The sequence below is a fragment of the Neomonachus schauinslandi genome, chromosome X, assembly GCF_002201575.2.
Source record: "Neomonachus schauinslandi chromosome X, ASM220157v2, whole genome shotgun sequence".
NCBI classification, from domain to species: Eukaryota; Metazoa; Chordata; class Mammalia; order Carnivora; family Phocidae; genus Neomonachus; species Neomonachus schauinslandi.
In genome coordinates, this window is record NC_058419.1 from 61,511,625 (window position 1) to 61,530,512 (window position 18,888).

An 18,888-nucleotide genomic window follows, 5' to 3' on the forward strand; every position below is an offset into this window, starting at 1 on the left:
GTCCTGGGATTGAGCCCCATGTCGGGCTCTCTGCTCATCAGGGAGCCTGCTTCTCCCTCCCTTCTGTCTGCAGCTCCACCAGCTGGTGCTCTCTCTCTCTCTCTCTATCAAATAAATAAAATCTTTAAACAAATAAAATAAAAAAATAAAATTTTATTTGAGAGAAAGAGAGAGAGTGAGAGATCACAAGCAGAGGGGAGGGGCTGAGGGAGAAGGGACAATCAGACTCTCTGCCGAGGAGGCAGCTTGACACAGGGCTCTATCCCAGGACCCCATGATCATGACCCAAAATGAAACTTAGAGTCAGATGTTTAACCAACTGAGCCACCCAGGCTCCCCTCCATCCCCTCACTTTCAATCGACAGGTGTCTTTATGTCACAAATGACTCTCTTGTATGTAGCATAGAGATGAGTCTTTTTTTTTTTAATCCATTCTGATACCCTATGCCTTTTGATTAGAGCACTTAGTACATTTACATTCAGAGTGATTATTGATAGATATGCATTTAGGGCCATTGTGTATCCTGTAAAGTCAGTGTTTCCAGAGATTTTCTCTGTTCCTTTCTAGTGTTTGTTCCTTTCGGTCTTTCTTTTTCACTCAGAGTGCCATTTAAAATTTCATGCAGGGGTGTTTACAAGTCATGAACTCCTTTCATTTTTGTTTGTATGGGAAACTGTTTAATCTCCTTCTTTTCTGAATGACAGCCTTGCTGGATAAAGTATTCTTGGCAGCATATTTTTCCCATTCAGCACATTGACTATACATGCCACTTTTTTCTGGTCTGCCAAGTTTCTGTGAAGAGAGTTGCTACTAATGCTGTAGGTCTTCCCTTGTAGGTTAGGACTTTTTATTGCTTGGTGCTTTCAGGGTTCTTTCTTAATCTGTGTATTTCACAAATTTTACTGCAATATGTCTTCATATTTGTTGGCTTTTGCTGATTTTGATGGGAGTTCTCTGTGTTTCCTGGATTTTGATATCTATTTTCTTCCCCAGATTAGGGACATTCTCAGCTATAATTCATCCAAATACACCTTCTGCCTCATTTTCACCACTCTTTTTCTTCTGGAACTCCTATGGTATGGATATTATTATGTTTTCTGGAATCCCTAGGTCCTAAGACTATATTCTTGACCTAATATTTTTCTTTCCCTCTTCTTCTCAGCTTCATTATTTTCCATAGTTTTTATCTTTATATCTCTGATTTGCTCCTCTGATTCTTCCATCTTTGTTGTCAGTACATCCAGTCTGTTTTGCATCTTGTTAAAGCATTTTTTATTTCAGCCTGACTAGTTTTTTTGTCCTTTTATCTCTGCAGTAATTTACTCCCTATTGTCTTCTATGCTTTTCTTAAGCCCGGCTAGTATCCTTATGATTGTTGTTTTAAATTCTGGTTCTGGCATATTACTTATATCTGTTTTGATTAGATCTCTAGCAATGCCATCTTCTTGTTCTTTTTTTTTTTTTAAGATTTTATTTATTTGAGAGAGAGAGAGCATTAGTGGGAGAGAAGGAGAGAAGGAGAGGGAAATTTTCCTGTGTGTGGCAAGTTTTAAGTAGGTGTGTTTTGGTATGTATGTTACAAAATGGTAGATCTTATTTCTCCTAGAGCTGAAGTTTTTCAGTACACTTTGATCAGTAGACATGGTGCATGCCTGGGGTTTGTGTTGGTCTTCTGGGGGAAGGGCCTGTTGCACTGGTTCTCAGGCAGACTTGCTATAGTCAAGATGCACCTGCATGGCACAATGGGGTGCAGTTTGGTGTAAGCATCTCTACCCTCCAATGGGGACACTGTGTTACTCACTGAAATCTGTCAGTGCTGATGGGTGGCAAGAAAATGGCATTACCCCACTCTCTCCTCCCTGGAGAGGGGACCTCATGCCTGCTGTTATTTAGGAAGCTCTAACAGAAGAGTAAACAATCCCCCCTCTTGTGTCCCAGGCTTTTGTCAGAACCCTGGCTTCACCATGTCTGTGTCTGAGCTCTCTGCCTGCTTGGTGGCAAAGTGCTCTTGTGTTTTATCTCAGGCACTCAACTGGGTTTCAAAACTCCAATTTTTAGGGACTCAGTGCAGCACAGACTCTCACTGATCCTCTGGGGGAGGCTCTTGTCATGCTGTGGCTGGAGTTGTTTTTTTTTTTTTTCCAGAAAAACAGTTGCACGACCATGCACTGACTCAGAGTTTATGAAAACACAACCAAAAGCTGGCTTCCAGGTTTGCACCCTTTAGCAGGTGCCTCTGCTGCTATGCTAATTAACAGGGCCACTCAATGGTGACCTCCATCTCTTTTGTCCCCTGAGAGGCAATGCCACCTCTTCCCAATGCACTCCAAGAAGGGGAACTGTCTCCCGTGGTGTGACCCAGAGGATCCTCAGACCATGCTGTTTGCTCATGAACCTCTGTCCACCTTTCCCACTGTAGCACATTAAGCCCACCAGGCACATCCCTGGCAATGGTGTGGACTTCTAAAACTTCAGACTTTGAGTTCCACTGTTTGTAAAACCTTGCAATAATCAGCCTCTCTCCTTTTCCCAGTCAATCATTTGGGGGAATTGTTTTTCTTGTGCAATCTCCTTCATGCTTCTCTCTCTCTCTTTCTCTCTCTCTTCTCTCAGTGGTCAGGGCTTCTTACCATCTACAACACTTGTGATTCTTTTCTCCCCCAAATCAACTCTCTGCAGCTTCCATCTTCTACGATGTGGCCATTTTTCTTCCTCCAGATGTGCAGTTTGTTCTGTCGGTCCTCAAATCAATTTCTTGAGTGTTCAGAATGATTTGATATTTATCTGGCTGTGTTAGAAAGATAAGGCAAGCATAGGGTCCCTCTACTACTCTGTCATCTTAACTCGTCCTCTGACCCATTCATTCTTTAGGAGGATATTCTTTAACTTTCATGTATTTGTGGTCTTTCCAAATATTTTCTTATGGTTGACTTCAAGCTTCATGCTGTTGTGTCAGAAAATATGAATGGTAGGATCTCAATCTTTTTGTACTTGTGGAGGCCTGATTTATGGCCTAGTATATGATCTATTCTGCACACTGTTCCATGTGCACTTGAAAAGAATGTGTATTCTCCTGCTTTAGGATGAAATGTTCTGAATATATCTGTTAAGTCAGTCTGGTACAGTGTGTCATTTGAAGCCATCATTTCCTTGTTGATTTTCTCTGTTTAGATTATCTGTCTATTGATGTAACTGGGGTGCCAAAGTCCCATACTATTATTGTATTAGTATCAATGAGTTCCTTTCTATTTTTTATTGATTGTTTTATATATTTGGGTGCTCCCTTGTTGGGTGCATACATATTTACTATTGATAGGTCTTCTTGTTGGATTGTCACCTTATTATGATATAGTGACCTTCTTTGTCTCTTGCTACAGTCTTTGGTTTAAAATCTAGCTTGTCTGATATAAGTGTTGCTGCACTGGCTTTTTTTTTTTTAATGTCCATTTTCATGATAGATTGTTCTCCATCCACTCACTTTTAATCTGTAGGTGACTTTAGGTCTAAAATGAGTCTCTTGTAGTCAGCATATAGATTGGTCTTGTATTTTTATCCATTCTGACTCCCTATGTCTTTTGATTGGAGCATTTAGTCCATTTACATTCAGAGTAGATATTGATAGATATGTATTGGTTCCATTTTATTACTTGTTTTGTCTTTTCTGGAGATTTTCTCTGTTCCTTTCTAGTCTTTGTCACTTTGGGTCTTTCTTTCCTACTGAAAGAAATCCCTTTAATATTTCTTGCAGGGCTGGTTTAGTGGTCGCAAACTCCTTTCATTTTTGTTTGTCTAGGAAATATTATTTCTCCTTCTATGTTGAATGATAGCCTTGCTGGATAGAATATTCTTGACTGCAGATTTTTCCCATTCAACACATTGAATATATCATCCTACTCCTTTCTGGATTGCCAAGTTCCTGTGGAAAGATCTGCTGCTAAACTGTTTGGTCTTCCTTTGTAAGTTAGTGACTTCTTTTGCTTTGTTGCTTTTAGGACTTTTTCTTTATTACAATATTTTGCAAATTTAACTACAATATGTTTTGGTGTTGGCCTGCTTTTGCTGATTTTGATGGGAATTCCCCTGTGCCTCCTGGATGTGGATATCTGTTTCCTTCCCCAGATTAAGGAAGTTTTCAGGTATGATTTCTGCCCCATTTTCTCTTTTTCTTCTGGGACTCCTATTATACAAATGTTATTAAATTTGCTGAAGTCACTGAGTTCTGTAAGTCTATTCTTGTGATCCAAAATTTTTCTTTCTCTTTTTTGTTCAGTTTCATTATTTTCCATAATTCTATCTTGTATATCACTTATTTGTTCCTCTGAATCTTCCATCCTTGGTTCATTCCATCCAGTCAGTTTCAAATCTTGGTTATTGATTTTTTTTTAATTTTTGCCTGATTTTTTTTTTAGTTCTTTTATCTCTGCACTAAGGGTCTCCCTAATGTCTTCTATGCTTTTCTCAGGCCCAGCTAGTATCCTTATGATTGTTGCTTTAAATTCTGGATCAGTTATATTACTTATAACTGTTTCGATTAGATCCCTGGCTGTGACCTTTTCTTGTTCTTTCTTTTGGGATGAATTCTCCCAGTTTGGCATTTTGTCTAGGTCTTTGTCTTCTTCTGTGAGTTAGGAAAGCCTGTTATGCTTCTTGCTCCTGAGAATAATGGCTTTATGAAGAAGAGGTCATATACTGTCCAGGGCCTGGTGCTTCAGGAATTGTCTCTGATGTATGCTGTGTGCACCCTGTTGCTGTGTTTAGGCTGCTCTATCTCTCAGGTCAGTCCTCTGCAGGGTTTCTTCTAGCTTGCAGTGGGCTGTGTTTGGACCTTGGCCAGACTGTGGAGAGTTTTATTTATTTATTTTTGTTTTGTTTAAAGATTTTATTTATTTGACAGAGAGACAGGAAGAGAGGGCACAAGTAGGCAGAACGGTAGACAGATGGAGAGAGAGAAGCAGGCTCCCTGCTGAGCAGAGAGCCTAATGCAGGGATTGATCCTAGGACCCTGGGATCATGACCTGAGCTGAAGGCAGATGCTTAACCAACTGAGCCACCCAGGCACCCCAAGGAGAGTTTTAACTAGGTTAGCACTGGTCTCCTTGATAAATGAGACCTGATGCTATTTCCACTAGAACTGAATATTTGTTGAACTTTATGGTAAGTAGACATGGTGCCTGTAGGGTTGTTTTTTTGTCTTGTTTTGTTTTGTTTTTTTCCCGGTCTTCTCAGGGAGGAGTCTCCTGTGCTGGTCATTGGCACAGTTACCCACAAAAAAGTCATATAGCAGAGCCCAGGGGGTGTGGGACTTGGTGTAAGCAGTTTAGACAGCCAATGTTGGCACTGTGCTATTTAGTGAAGTTGATTTTTGCTGAGGGGTGGTGGTGGGATATGGCACAAGGCAGTTCCTTTATCTCTGGAGAGGGGAGTCCATGCTTGCTGTTCTCAGGTACACCCTTTCAGAGGAGCTAATAATTTCCCCTTGTGCATCACCAGCATTTTTCAGATCACTGATTTCATACTGTCTCTGGGTTGCTTGCCTGCCTGGATCAGCACAGCCTACCTTGGAGTTTACCCTAGCCAGGTCTGCTGATCTTTAATATTCCAAATTTCAGGGACCTGGTGTGGCAAGGACTTGTGCTGGTCCTCTGGGAAATGGTCTTACTGTGCTGGGACTGATGCAGGTTTGACACAGATGGGCAGTTGTGCCAGAGTGCAGTGACTTGGGATTTGGAGCAAAGCAGGCTAAATAGCGAGTGTCCAGATTAGTCACCCTCAGGAGGTATCTCTGTGCTTACGCTGAGGGGTGAGGGAGAGAAATGGTGCCCTGCAGCTCTTTTGTCCCTGGAGAGCCTACACCACCTCTCATAGATGTACTCCAAGAAGAGGGAATAGTCTTTCCTCATGCATTTTAGGCAATCCTCAGATCATGCTATTTTCCCCAGGGTTACCTGCCTGCCTTATCTCTGGGATTAGGGCAGAGCCCTCAGGCCTCTATCCAAGCCATGCCACGGACCTCTAAAACTCTAGTCTTTGAGCCTCGCTGGTTTAAAGAACTCAGGAAAATCACCCCTTTCATTTTCCCAGTCATTGCCTTTGGGGAAGTGTTCTCCTTGTGCAATCACCTATGCACTCTTCTCTCTCTCTCTCTCTCTCTCTCTCCCTTCCTCCCCTTTCTCTGTGAACAGAGTTCCCTCCCCTCCACAGCACATGTGATTTGTTTCTCCCCCAAACCATGTCTCCTCACTTCCTACCTTCCTCAAAGTGGCCTCTTCTCTCTCTCTACTTATGCAGTTTGTTCTATCAGTCTTCAGGTCAATTTCTTGAGTATTCAGAATGATTTGAAAGTTATCTAGCTGTATTTGAGGGAGGAGGCGAGCCTAGGGTTCTCTTACTATGCTGTCGTCTTAGCTCAACCAGCCCCCAATTTTAAATCTATTTCTTGATGTTACACAGATGTGTTTATTTATTCAAGCTGTACCTATTATTTGCACACTTTTCTTGGTATATATATATATATATATATATATATATATTTTTTAAAGATTCCATTTATTTGACAGAGAGAGACATAGCGAGAGAGGGAACACAAGCAGGGGGAGTGGGAGAGGGAGAAGCAGGCTTCCCGCGGAGCAGGGAGCCCGATGTGTGGCTCGATCCCAGGACCTTGGGACCATGACCCCAGCCGAAGGCAGACGCTTAACGACTGAGCCACCCAGGCGCCCCGGTATATATATTTTATATATGTTATATATATAAATAAAATGTTTCTTTTTAAGTAATAAACTACAGAGACATAAAAAATGAATTAATCTTAGCAACATAACATTGTGTGAAAATATTAAGTTTCAAAAGATTACTTATAGCATGAATCCTTTTTCAATGAGTTTAAAAATACTTAAAGTTATGGATATATTCAGAATACATTTAAATTAAATAAGCGTAAAAAAAATAGAAATCTTGGGAACAATAAATATGGCATTCAAGGTAGGTCACCCATGGGAATAGAATAGCAGGAGGAAAATATATGGTTACATATCAAATTACTGTCAACGTCTAGGTTTCATTTTGGTTGTTGGGTTTGTGTATGCTTATTACATTATAAAAACTGTTTACTAAATAAGTAACTAAAAGTGATCCATGTATGAAACCAATTAAAAAGTATAGCATAGAAAATATTTATAATGATGTCAATTCTGTGCATCTGAGATCCAAAATGTTTTAAATAATTTTAAAATGATGATAAAAACACTTTATGTCAATTTAAAAATGTGTGAGGGATTCATGTTTTGAAAATTCTTTTAGAGATTATGAAAGCAAAGTGTTTAGTAATGACTGATCTAGAAGGCACTTTTCTGTCTCAGATTAATAAAATAATTTTTTTCAAATGCCTTCCAAAAATTATAATATAATGTGTCTGCTCATTCTTTTTTCTACTGCTTTAGTAATTCTATAAAGAGACTTAAATTAGAACTATATTTCCAAAATTATATTTCATAAAATATTAATTTGAGATAATGTTGATTTATTACTTGTTTTGTGTGTAAGTGCATATTACTTATGCACTTACACACAAAACAAAACAGTTTTGTGCTCACATTTGGGAAAGACTGTTTACTATATTTACTCCATTGGAAACCTATAATACACTTTACTGTATTAAAACTCTGAAAAGTCTTGCAGTAAGTACATGTGAAGACGTATGTTTAATTTTGCTTAATCTCATGTTTCCTAAATTTATTTGGTCATAGAAATTTTTTTTTCAAAACTATCCCATTAACTTTCAATGTTCTGAGGGACAACAGTTTAGATGACCTGGTCTACTAGTCTACATAATATATCCCTAGTAAACCCACACTAACCTTTAGTGATCAGCATTTCCTTTTCAAAGTACTTTTTAATACATTTAGAATCTTTCTTAGAAATCTACTGCTTCATTCAAGTGAATAATATTCTCCCACCATCAGTCTTATGGAAACTTTTTATTCCTCATTAAAATAATTGTTCAATTTCATTCATTGTTATACTCACTACTAAGAAGTTGTTCTCATATACCTTATGGAGCCTGAGAATTAGGATAATAGTAGCATGTGTGAACACCAAGTCTATCTGTAAGTATTTGCAATGACGTTATACACTGCAATAAAGCAGATGACAGCTACTATTATGAAAACAACCAGAAAAGAACACTTCTATTTTTAGACAATAAGACTGAAATATGCTTTTGGAGTGGTTATTATGTGCGAGCACTGTTAATAGCACTATATGTGCATTATTCCATCTAAATCTTCATAACAGTCATGCAAAATAGCTATTATTATCCCTATTTGACAGAAAATAAAACTAAGGCACAATGTTTAAGTAAGTAACTTGATCAAGGTCATGTAACTAGTAAAGAGAGAAGCAGTATTTTAAAAGTAGGTTTATTTAATTTCATGTGCTCTTAACCACTACGCTATACTGCCTCCCTGAGGAAAAGGACCACATTTTATTTACATCTTAAATATTTCACAATGCCTAGCATAGTAGTTGCTCAAAAAATATTTGCTGAATGAATGAATATATAAATAAATACATTTCAGCTAGTCAAGAAACTTTAATGTATTCAAAGAATTTATGTGCTCTAGGTAAATATCTCTATTGGTCTTGGAATTTCAGTTCCTGTTTATTAATGTTGTTCTACTCCTACCAGTCTATAGAAGTCTGTCTAAATACCATTAATGTCTTTCAAAATTAGTCTTTGAAATTATGGAAACTAAACTGAAAGATTTTAAAAACAGCTTAATAGATTTCTGCATACCTTTGAATAAAGGACTGTAGTATGTGTGAGGTTTCCATGAATAAATGGATCAGTGTAATAAACAAATATATTTTTAAAGTTTTAATTCTTATTTTCCACCAATGAGATTATTATTTTCCTAGAAAGTGATCATCTTAAGTATCACTATTTTGATAACATTATCATCAATTGTTAATTTAGGAATTATAGAAAATTATTTCACCATCCTAGGTGACCACCTATTATAACTCCAGGGTTTCACAATCTCATAAATACAAACAAATTTAAGTAAATAATTGTAATACAAGATAGTGATAAATGCAGTAAGAGACAAAAGCAAAGATGCTATAGGAACAAATTCAGTAAGATAAGGTAAACCTAAAAAGATTATATTAATTCAAAAGACAAGTTACTGGGCAACTATCATGTGTGCCAGATATCATGCATATTGTAAGAGACAGAGGTGCATTAACACAAGAGTCCTACACTTAAGAATTATAACTTCATAGAAATGAAAGACAAGAAACAAAAAATTCTGGTACTGACTGAGGAGTGTTATAGCAGCTGCATATAAAATAGTATGGGAACACATCCAAGGGAAAGACTAATCTTGGATGAAATGAGGAAGGCTTGCTGAAGAGTGAACTTTTTTCTCTTAAAATGTTATTTATTTATATTGTTTGGAATATATAATATCCTCAAATGGGTCAAAATAAAGCAATAAATCAAGGTTTATATTAGACTTCCTTTTTTATCCCCTCCCATCTGCACTACTCTTTCCTACCCCCTACAAGTAACTGCTTTTACTAGTTTTTCTGGATAATTTCCAGTGTTTCTCTATGTAAATATGCAGAAATGAAACTCTACATCATTATCACTTACATCCTTTATTTATTTAAAAGGTATTATACTCTTTCTTATTTTTTTCACTTTACTATATATCTTGGAAATCATTCTGTATCAGTATATATAGAGAGTTTCTTCATTGTTTTTTAAGTAGAAGAATAATACTCCATTGTATGGGTGTACCATAATTTACTTAACCAGTTCGTTAGTGATGGACATTTTGGTTATTTCCAATCTTTTATTACTACACACAGGACACCAATAAAGAGCTTTGTATGCATAGCAGGTATATCTGAGACATAAATTCTCATTAGGATTGCAAGGTCAAAGCATAAATTCATTTGTATTTTTGATAAACATTAACAAATAATCCTCCATAAATATTGTTCTACCAAAATATGGGAGAATGCTTATTTCCCAAAGCTGATTGGTGAAAATTATTTCTTGTTGTAGCTTATTGCATATTCCCCTTATGATTAACTCTTGTCTGTGACATGAACTGCAAATATTTTCCAGCATTACATTATTCATTTTAAAATTTTTATGATTTCTTTCTAGTCATGCAGAAGTAATATTTTTTCTTATAAGTAGTTGACATTATCAATCTTTTCTTTTTTGGCTTCCAGATTTTTTAAAACTATTTTAATACAATTAATTAACATATAATGTATTATTGGTTTCAGAGGTACAAATCTGTGATTCATCAGTCTTATATAATACCCAGTGCTCATTATATCACATGACTTCCTTAATGTCCATCACCCAGTTACCCCATCCCGCCACCTCCTCCCCTCCAGCAACCCTCAGTTGGTTTTCTATGATTAAGAGTTTCTTATGGTGTGTCTCCCTCTCTGGTTTCATCTTGTTTTATTCTTTCCTCTCTTCCCTGATGATCGTCTGTTTTGTTTCTTAAATTTCACATATCAGTGAGATCATATGATAATTGTCTGTCTCTGATTGACTCATTTCACTTAGAATAATACCCTCTAGTTCCACCCACGTCATTGCAAATAGCAAGATTTCATTTTTATGATGGCTGAGTAGTATTCCATTAAATATATATGCCAATCTTCTTTATCCATTCATCTGTTGATGGACATCTGGGCTCTTTCCATAGTTTGGCTATTGTGAACATTGCTGCTATAAACATTGGGGGGCAGGTGCCCGTTCGGATCACTACATTTCTATCATTGGGGTAAATATTCAGTAGTGTAATAGCTAGGTCATAGGTAGCTCCATTTTCAACTTTTTAAGGAACCTCCATATTGTTTTCTGGAGTGGCTGCACCAGCTTGCATTCCCACCAACAATATAGGAGGGTTCCCTTTCTCTGCTTCTTCACCAACATCTGCAATTTCCTGACTTGCTAATTTTAGACATTCTGACTGGTGTGAGTGGTATCTCATTGAGGTTTTGATTTGTATTTCCCTGATGCCAAGGGATGTTGAACATTTTTTTTCATGTGTCTGTTGGCTATTTGGATGTCTTCTTTGCAGAAATGTCTGTTCATGTCTTCTACCCATTCCTTGATTGGATTATTTGTTCTTTGGGTGTTGAGTTTGATAAGTTCTTTCTAGATTTTGGATACTAGCCCATTATTTGATGTGTCATTTGAAAATATCTTCTCCCATTCTGTCAGCTGTCTTTTGGTTTTGTCAACTATTTCCTTTTCTGTGCAAAAGCCTTTTATCTCAATGAAGTCCCAATAATTGATTTTTGCCTTTGTTTCCCTTGCCATTGGAGACATGTCTAGAAAGAAGTTGCTGTGGCTGAGGTCACAGAGGTTGCTGCTGGTGTTCTCCTCTAGGATTTTGACAGATTTTTGCCTCACATTTAGGTTTTTCATCCATTTTGAGTCTATTTATGTGTATGGTGTAAGGAAATGGTTCAATTCCATTCTTTTGCATGTAGTTGTCCAATTTTCCCAACACTATTTGTTGAAGAGACTGTCTTTTTTCCATTGGATATTCTTTCCTGTTCGTTGAAGATTAGTTGACCATAGAGTTGAGGGTCCATTTCTGGGTTCTCTATTCTGTTTCATTGATCTATTTGTCTCTTTTTGTGCCAGCACCATACTGTCTTCAAATTACAAGCTCTTTGTGATAGAGCTTCAAGTCCGGAATTGTGATGCCACCAGTTTTGGTTTTCTTTTTCAACATTCCTTTGGCTATTCAGGGTCTTTTTTGGTTCCATACAAAGTTTAGGATTATTTGTTCCATTTCTTTGAAAAAAGTTGATGGTATTTTGATAGGGATTGCATTGAATGTGTAGATTGCTCTAGGTAGCATAATATTTTAAAAATATTTGTTTTTCCAATCCATGGGCATGGAACATTTTTCCATTTCTTTGTGTCTTCTTAAATTTCTTTCATGAGTGTTCTATACTTTTCTGAATACAGAATTTTTGCATCTTTGGTTAGGTATACTCCTAGGTATCTTATGGTTTTGGGTGAAATTGTAAATGACATCGATTCCTTAATTTCTCTTTCTTCTGTTTCATTTTTTGTGTGTATAGAAATGCAATTGGGGCGCCTGGGTGGCTCAGTTGGTTGAGCGACTGCCTTCGGCTCGGGTTGTGATCCTGGAGTCCCGGGATTGAGTCCCGCATCAGGCTCCCTGCTCAGTGGGGAGTCTGCTTCTTCCTCTGACCCTCCTCCCTCTCATGTACCCTCTCTCATTCTCTCTCTCAAATAAATAAATAAAATCTTAAAAAAAAGAAATGCAATTGATTTCTGTGCTTTTTTTGTGTGTGTGTATAGAAATGCAATTGATTTCTGTGCATTGATTTTATATCCTGCCATGTTGCTGAATTCCTGTATGAGTTCTAGTAATTTTGGGGTGGAGTCTTTTGGGTTTTCCACATAAAGTACCATGTCATCTGTGAAGAGTGGGAGCTTGGCTTCTTTGCCAATTCTGATGCTTTCTATTTCTTTTTGTTGTCTGATTGCTGAGGTTAGGTCTTCTAGTACTATGTTGAACAGCAGTGGTGATAGTGGACGTCCCTACTATGTTCTTTATCTTAGGGGAAAAGCTCTGTTTTTCCCCATTGAGAATGATATTTGCTGTGGGCTTTTCATATAGGGCTTTTATGATACTGAGGTATGTTCCCACTATCCCTACACTGTGAAGAGTTTTAATCAAGAAAGGATTCTGTATTTTGTCAAATGTTTTTTTCTGCATCTATTGAGAGGATCATATGGTTCTCGTCCTTTCTTTTATTTATGTAGTGTATCACATTGATTGATTTGCAGATGTTGAACCATGCTTGCAGCCCAAGAATAAATCTCATTTGGTCATAGTGAATAACCCTTTTAATGTACTGTTGGATCCTATTGGGTAGTATTTTGGTGAGAATTTTTGCATCCATATTCATCAAGGATATTGATCTGTAATTCTCCTTTTTGGTGGGGTCTTTGTCTGGTTTTGGGATCAAGGTAATGCTGGCTTCATAGAATGAGTTTGGAAGTTTTCCTTCCATTTCTATTTTTTGAAACAGTTTCAGAAGAATAGGTATTAATTCTTCTTTAAATGTTTGGTAGAAATCACCTGGGAAGCCATCTGGCCCTGGGCTCTTGTTTGTTGGGAGCTTTAATTTCCTTACTGGTTATGGGTCTGTTCAGGTTTTCTATTTCTTCCTGGTTCCATTTTGGTATTTTATACATCTCTAGAAATGCATCCATTTCTTCCAGATTGCCTAATTTGCTGATATATAGTTGCTCATAATATGTTCTGATAATTGTTTGAATTTCTTTGGTGTTGGTTGTGATCTCTCCTCTTTCATTCATGATTTTATTTATTTGGGTCCTTTCTCTTTTCTTTCGGATCAGTGTGGCTAGGACTTTATCAATCCTATTAATTAATTCAAAGAACCAGCTCCTAGTTTCCTTGATCTGTTCTATTCTTCCTTTGGTTTCCATTTCATTGATTTCTGCTCTAATCTTTATTATTTCTCTACTCCTGCTGGGTTTAGGCTTTATCTGCTGTTTGTTCTCCAGCTTCTTTGGGTGTAAGGTTAGGTTGTATATTTGAGACCTTCTTGTTTCTTGAGAAAGGCTTGTATTGCTATATACTTCCCTCTTAGGACCACCTTTGTTGCATCCCAAAGGTTTTGAACAGTTGTGTTTTCATTTTCATTTGTTTCCATGATTTTTCTTCAAATTCTTCTTTCATTTCTTGGTTGACGAATTCATTCTTTAGTAGGATGCTCTTTGACCTCTGTGTATTTGAATTCTTTCCAAATTTCCTCTTGTGATTGAGTTCCAGTTTCAAAACATTGTGGTCTGAAACTATGCAGGGAATGATCCCAATCTCTGGTACCAGTTGAGCCATGATTTGTGATCTAGTATGTGATGTATTCTCAAGAACGTTCCATTTGCAGTCGTGAAGAATGTGTATTTTGTTGATCTAGGAGGAAATGCTCTCTATATATCTGTGAAGTCCATCTGGTCCAGTGTGTCATTCAAAGCCCTGGTTTCCTTGTTGATCTTTTGCTTAGATGATCTGTCCATTGCAGTGAGGGGATGTTAAAGTCCCCTACTATTATTGTATTATTATCAATGTGTTTCTTTAGTTTTGTTATTTATTGGGTTATATAATTGGCTGCTCCCATGTTAGGAGCATAAATGTTTACAATTGTTAGATTTTGTTGGAAAGACCCTTTAATCATGATATAGTGTCCTTCCTTTTAAGCCAGTCTTTGGCTTAAAATCTAATTTGTCTGATACAAGGATTGCAACCCTAACTTTCTTTTGATGTCGCCTAGTATGATAAATGATTTGCCACCCCCTCACTTTCAATCTGGAGATGTCTTCAGTTCTAAAATGAGTCTCTTGCCAACAGCATATCGATGGGTCTTGCTTTTTAATCCAATATGATACCCTGTGTCTTTTGATTGGGGCATTAACTCATTTACATTCAGAGTAACTATTGAAACATATGAATTTAGTGCCATTGTATTACCTGTAAAGTGACTGTTTCTGTATATTGTCTCTGTTTTTTTCAGGTCTATGTTACTTTCGGGTTCTCTCTTTGCTTAGAGGATCCCTTTTAATATTTTTTGTAGGGCTGATTTAGTGATCACAAATTCTTTTAATTTCTGTTTGTTCTGGGAGCTTTTTATCAACCCTTCTATTTTGAATGAAACCCTAGCTGAATAACGTATTCTTGGCTGCATACTTTTTCTCATTTAGCACCAAGAATATATCATGCCAGTCCTTTCTGGCCTGCCAGGTCTCTGTGGATAGGTATGCTGCCAATCTAATTTCTACCCTTGTAGGTTACAGACCTCTTGTCCCAAGTTGCTTTCATGATTTTGTCTTTGTGTCTGACATTTTTAAGTTTCACTATTATATCTCAGGGTGCTGACCTATTTTTATTGATTTTGAGGAGGGCTCTATTGCCTCCTGGATTTTGATGACTGTTTCCTTCCCCAGATTAGGGAAGTTCTCCACTATAATTTGTTCCAATATACCTTCTGCCCCCTCTCTCTTTCCTCTTCTTCTGGGATCTCAATTATTCTAATATTGCTTTGCTTTATGGTATCACTTTTGTCTCTAATTCTCCCCTCATGATCTAGTAGTTTTTTATCTCTTTTTCTCAGCTTCTTTATTCTCCACTGTTTGGTCTTCTATATCACTAATTCTCTGTGCTGCCTCATTTATTCTAGTAGGTAGAGACTTCATTTTCTATTGCATCTAATTAATAGCCTTTTTTATTTCGACTTGGTTAGATTTTAGTTCTTTTATTTCTCCAGAAAGGGATTCTCTATTATCTTCTATGCTTTTTTAAGCTTAGCTAGTATTTTTTAATCATTGCTCTGAATTCTTGATCTGACATCTTACTTATATCCATACTCATTAGGACCCTGGCAGTCCGTACTGCCTCTTGTTCTTTTTTTTTTAAGATTTTATTTATCTATTTGACAGATAGAGACATAGCAAGAGAGGGAACACAAGCAGGGGGAGTGGGAGAGAGAGAAGCAGGTTTCCTGCAGAGCAGGGAGCCTGATGCGGGGCTCGATCCCAGGACCCCGGGACCATGACCTAAGCTGATGGCAGATGCTTAATGACTGAGCTACCCAGGCGCCCCTCTTGTTCTCTTTTTTGAGATGAGTTTTTCTGTTTTGTCATTCTGCCCAGAGAAGAATAGATGAACAAGAGAACAAAATAATAAAACGGACAGCAATGATCCTAGAGAAATCTACACTAAACAAATGAGAAGAAAACCGAAACCAGGAGGAAAAAAAAAAAGAAGCAAAAGGGAATATAATCTGACAGGTGAGCAGAATAGAGCAATACACTGAATTCTGTGTGCATTTTGGTTTGTTTGTTAGAAAACTAGATCCCAAAATTGTAAAGAAAGGAAAACTTATGTGTACAAAAATGAAATTAAATATAATGAAAGGATAGATGTAACTGTAAAAATGGATTCTAAAAGACAAGAAAAAACAAAAGAAGTGACAAAAAACCAACAACAACAAAAAGGAAGGAATACAAACAGACAGGTGAACAGAACAGAGCAATACCTTATCTCCTGAGTTAATTTTGTCAGTTTGTTAGAAGAAACTATATCTCAAAATTGTAAAGAAAGAAAAACATACATACAAATTAAAATTAAATACATTGAAAAGATAGATTGTACCTTTCAAGATGAAAATTATAAAAGACCTTAACAAAATACACAAATTAAAAAAAGAAGAAGAAAAAACAAACAAACAAAAAAGAGAATATGGTCAGGCAGGTGAATAGAACAGGGCCATACACTAAATTTTCAGTGTATTTTAGTCTGTTAGAAGAAACTGCATCCCAAAATTGTAAGGAAAGAAAAACCTATATATTTACAGAAATAAGATTAGCAATAATGAAGGGATCAAATGTAACTGTAAAAATGAAAATTAAAGATTTTAAAAAAGAGTTGATAAAATAAGAAATTGGTTGAAAACAGAAAGAAAAAAATTAAAAAAATATTGAAGCTGTTAGACTAAAGAATCATGGGGGAAAAAGCCCTGAATTCTATGTGCTCTGTTCCCTTAGGGCTGGAGTTTGGCCATTCTCATTGTTTGGTAAACTTGGTCTTGGCTGAACGTTCTTGCTGATCTTCTGGGGGAGGGGCCTGTTGCACTGATTCTCAAGTGTCTTTGCCCCAGGAGGAATTGTACCACTCTTGCCAGGGGGCCAGGCTAAGTAATCTGCTCTGGTTTGCTCTATGTGGTTTTTGTTCCCTGAAGGCTTTCTGAGAAGCTTTAGAGGATAAAAATAAAAATGGTGACCTTCCTATCTCTGGCCCTGGAACCGAAAGCTCTGGCCCCACTCTTCGGTGTGCCCTCAGAGAAAAGCAGCCAATCACTCCTGTCTCCCTGGTCCCCATCCACACTCCGTGCTCACCCAGCCTGTGACTGAGTGTTTCTATCTCAGGCGTACAACCCTGTTTTGAGTCTCCAAAACCTGCAGACACCTGTGGTGTGCTCCAGCGCCACTCCTCCCAGGAGAGGAAGGGGGGTCTTGCTGGTTCTGCCACTTATTGGGCTCCTGCTCAGAGAGCAGTTGTCCAACTGTGCCACAGTTTGCAGTTTATGACAACCCTGAGTTGAGAACCTACTCCTGGGTGTGCCAATGCAGCCAGCTTCCCTCCTCCAATGTCTGGGAGCTCTGCAGCACTCAGGCACCCCTGGTCTTCCTGTGACCCTGAGGATCCTGAGACCACACTGTCCCGGCTCAGGTTCCATCCCTGCTTAGCAGCCTGAGCAATGTCCCTCACTGGAGCAGACTTCTATAAGTTCTAATTTTGTGCCCCACTACTATATCACTTGCTGGTAGCTGGCTGATGGAGGCTCCTTCCTGCCGTGGTCTATCTTCCCATATATTGCCTTGGATTCACTTCCTTGTACCTCCTATCTTACAGAATGTGGTCACTTTTTTATCTGTAGATTTGCAGTTATTCTTTTCTTCGATCTGAAGTTGAGTTCGCAGGTGTTCAGAATGGTTTGATAGCTACCTAGCTGAATTCCTGGGACCAGAGGAAGTTAAGGTCTTCTACTCCTCTGCCATCTTTGACTCTTCGCCTGGCTTACAGCTTGTGTATCATAGCTTGAAGGGCCTTTCTTATCCCTTGGTTATTAAAAAAACTAATAAATCCATCCATGTTTTCTTCTCATCCTCTTGTAGCTTTTTTTTTTTTTTAACATTGGGAGTTAATTCTGGGTGTGCAGTATACATTATATTCTGATAATCTCTTTACACCTATTTGTTTTTACTGGAATAGTTTAAGGCAAATGACAGATATCATGCCTATTCACTCTTAAATAATTCAGTATGCATATCAATCTGATAGGACTTATTTTTCCATAAAACTATCATGCCATTATCATATCTATCCAAATTATGTTATTCCTTAGTAAGCATGCTACATTAAATTTTTCCCGATTACTTCAAAGATGTCTCTTAACAACCATTTATTTTTTCTCTCATCAGTATCCAAATAAGGGCCATATGTCACATTTGGTTGTTATGTCCCAAGTTTGTTTCATTCTATATCCCCCTGTTCTTCCCTATATTATGGATATACATCTAAGGAGCAGAAGAGTGCAGGATCGCTCTTTAAAAATGGCTTTAGAGAGTTCTCAAATACTTTTGAGAAAGAAATAAGATTTAAACAAACAAATAACAGCTTTGCCCAGCATATTTAATTTTATCAAGACACGTGATTCATAAAAAGTAATTTGTTTTTGATAAATTTAAACTTTTTTTGTATTAATCTAGAATTCTTCAAATAGTTTATTGTGAATATACTTATCAGTTCTTATTTTATATACTTATTGTTATATTTGTAATATTTTCTAATGGGAGAACAAAATAATTTCAGTAATGTATCATAATTTGGGTACAGTACATACAATTACACAAAAACATTGTGGCAGGAGTGTACTGAGCAAGGGTTCAAGTGACTTGGAGATAAGGTGCAAATAAAGAAGCAGATGTCAAACGGTTCAGGACTCTTTAGGCCCATTAAGGATCTTGGGGTTTTTCTTGAGAACAAAAGGAAGTCATTGAAAGGTTTTAATTTTTCAGTTGTATACTTTCAACTCAGGAAAATTCTGAATATTTCTCTGTTGAGTAACTAGCTCACATTAAAAATATACAAGAAAATGAAAATTGGCTGTCACAGACCAATATGTGAGTAAAATCTCAGTAAATTATGTTGTCAAGCCTAGAAACATACCACTGAATTTCTGATTACATTTCCACCAATTCCTGAAGTTTATGCTGAACTAAA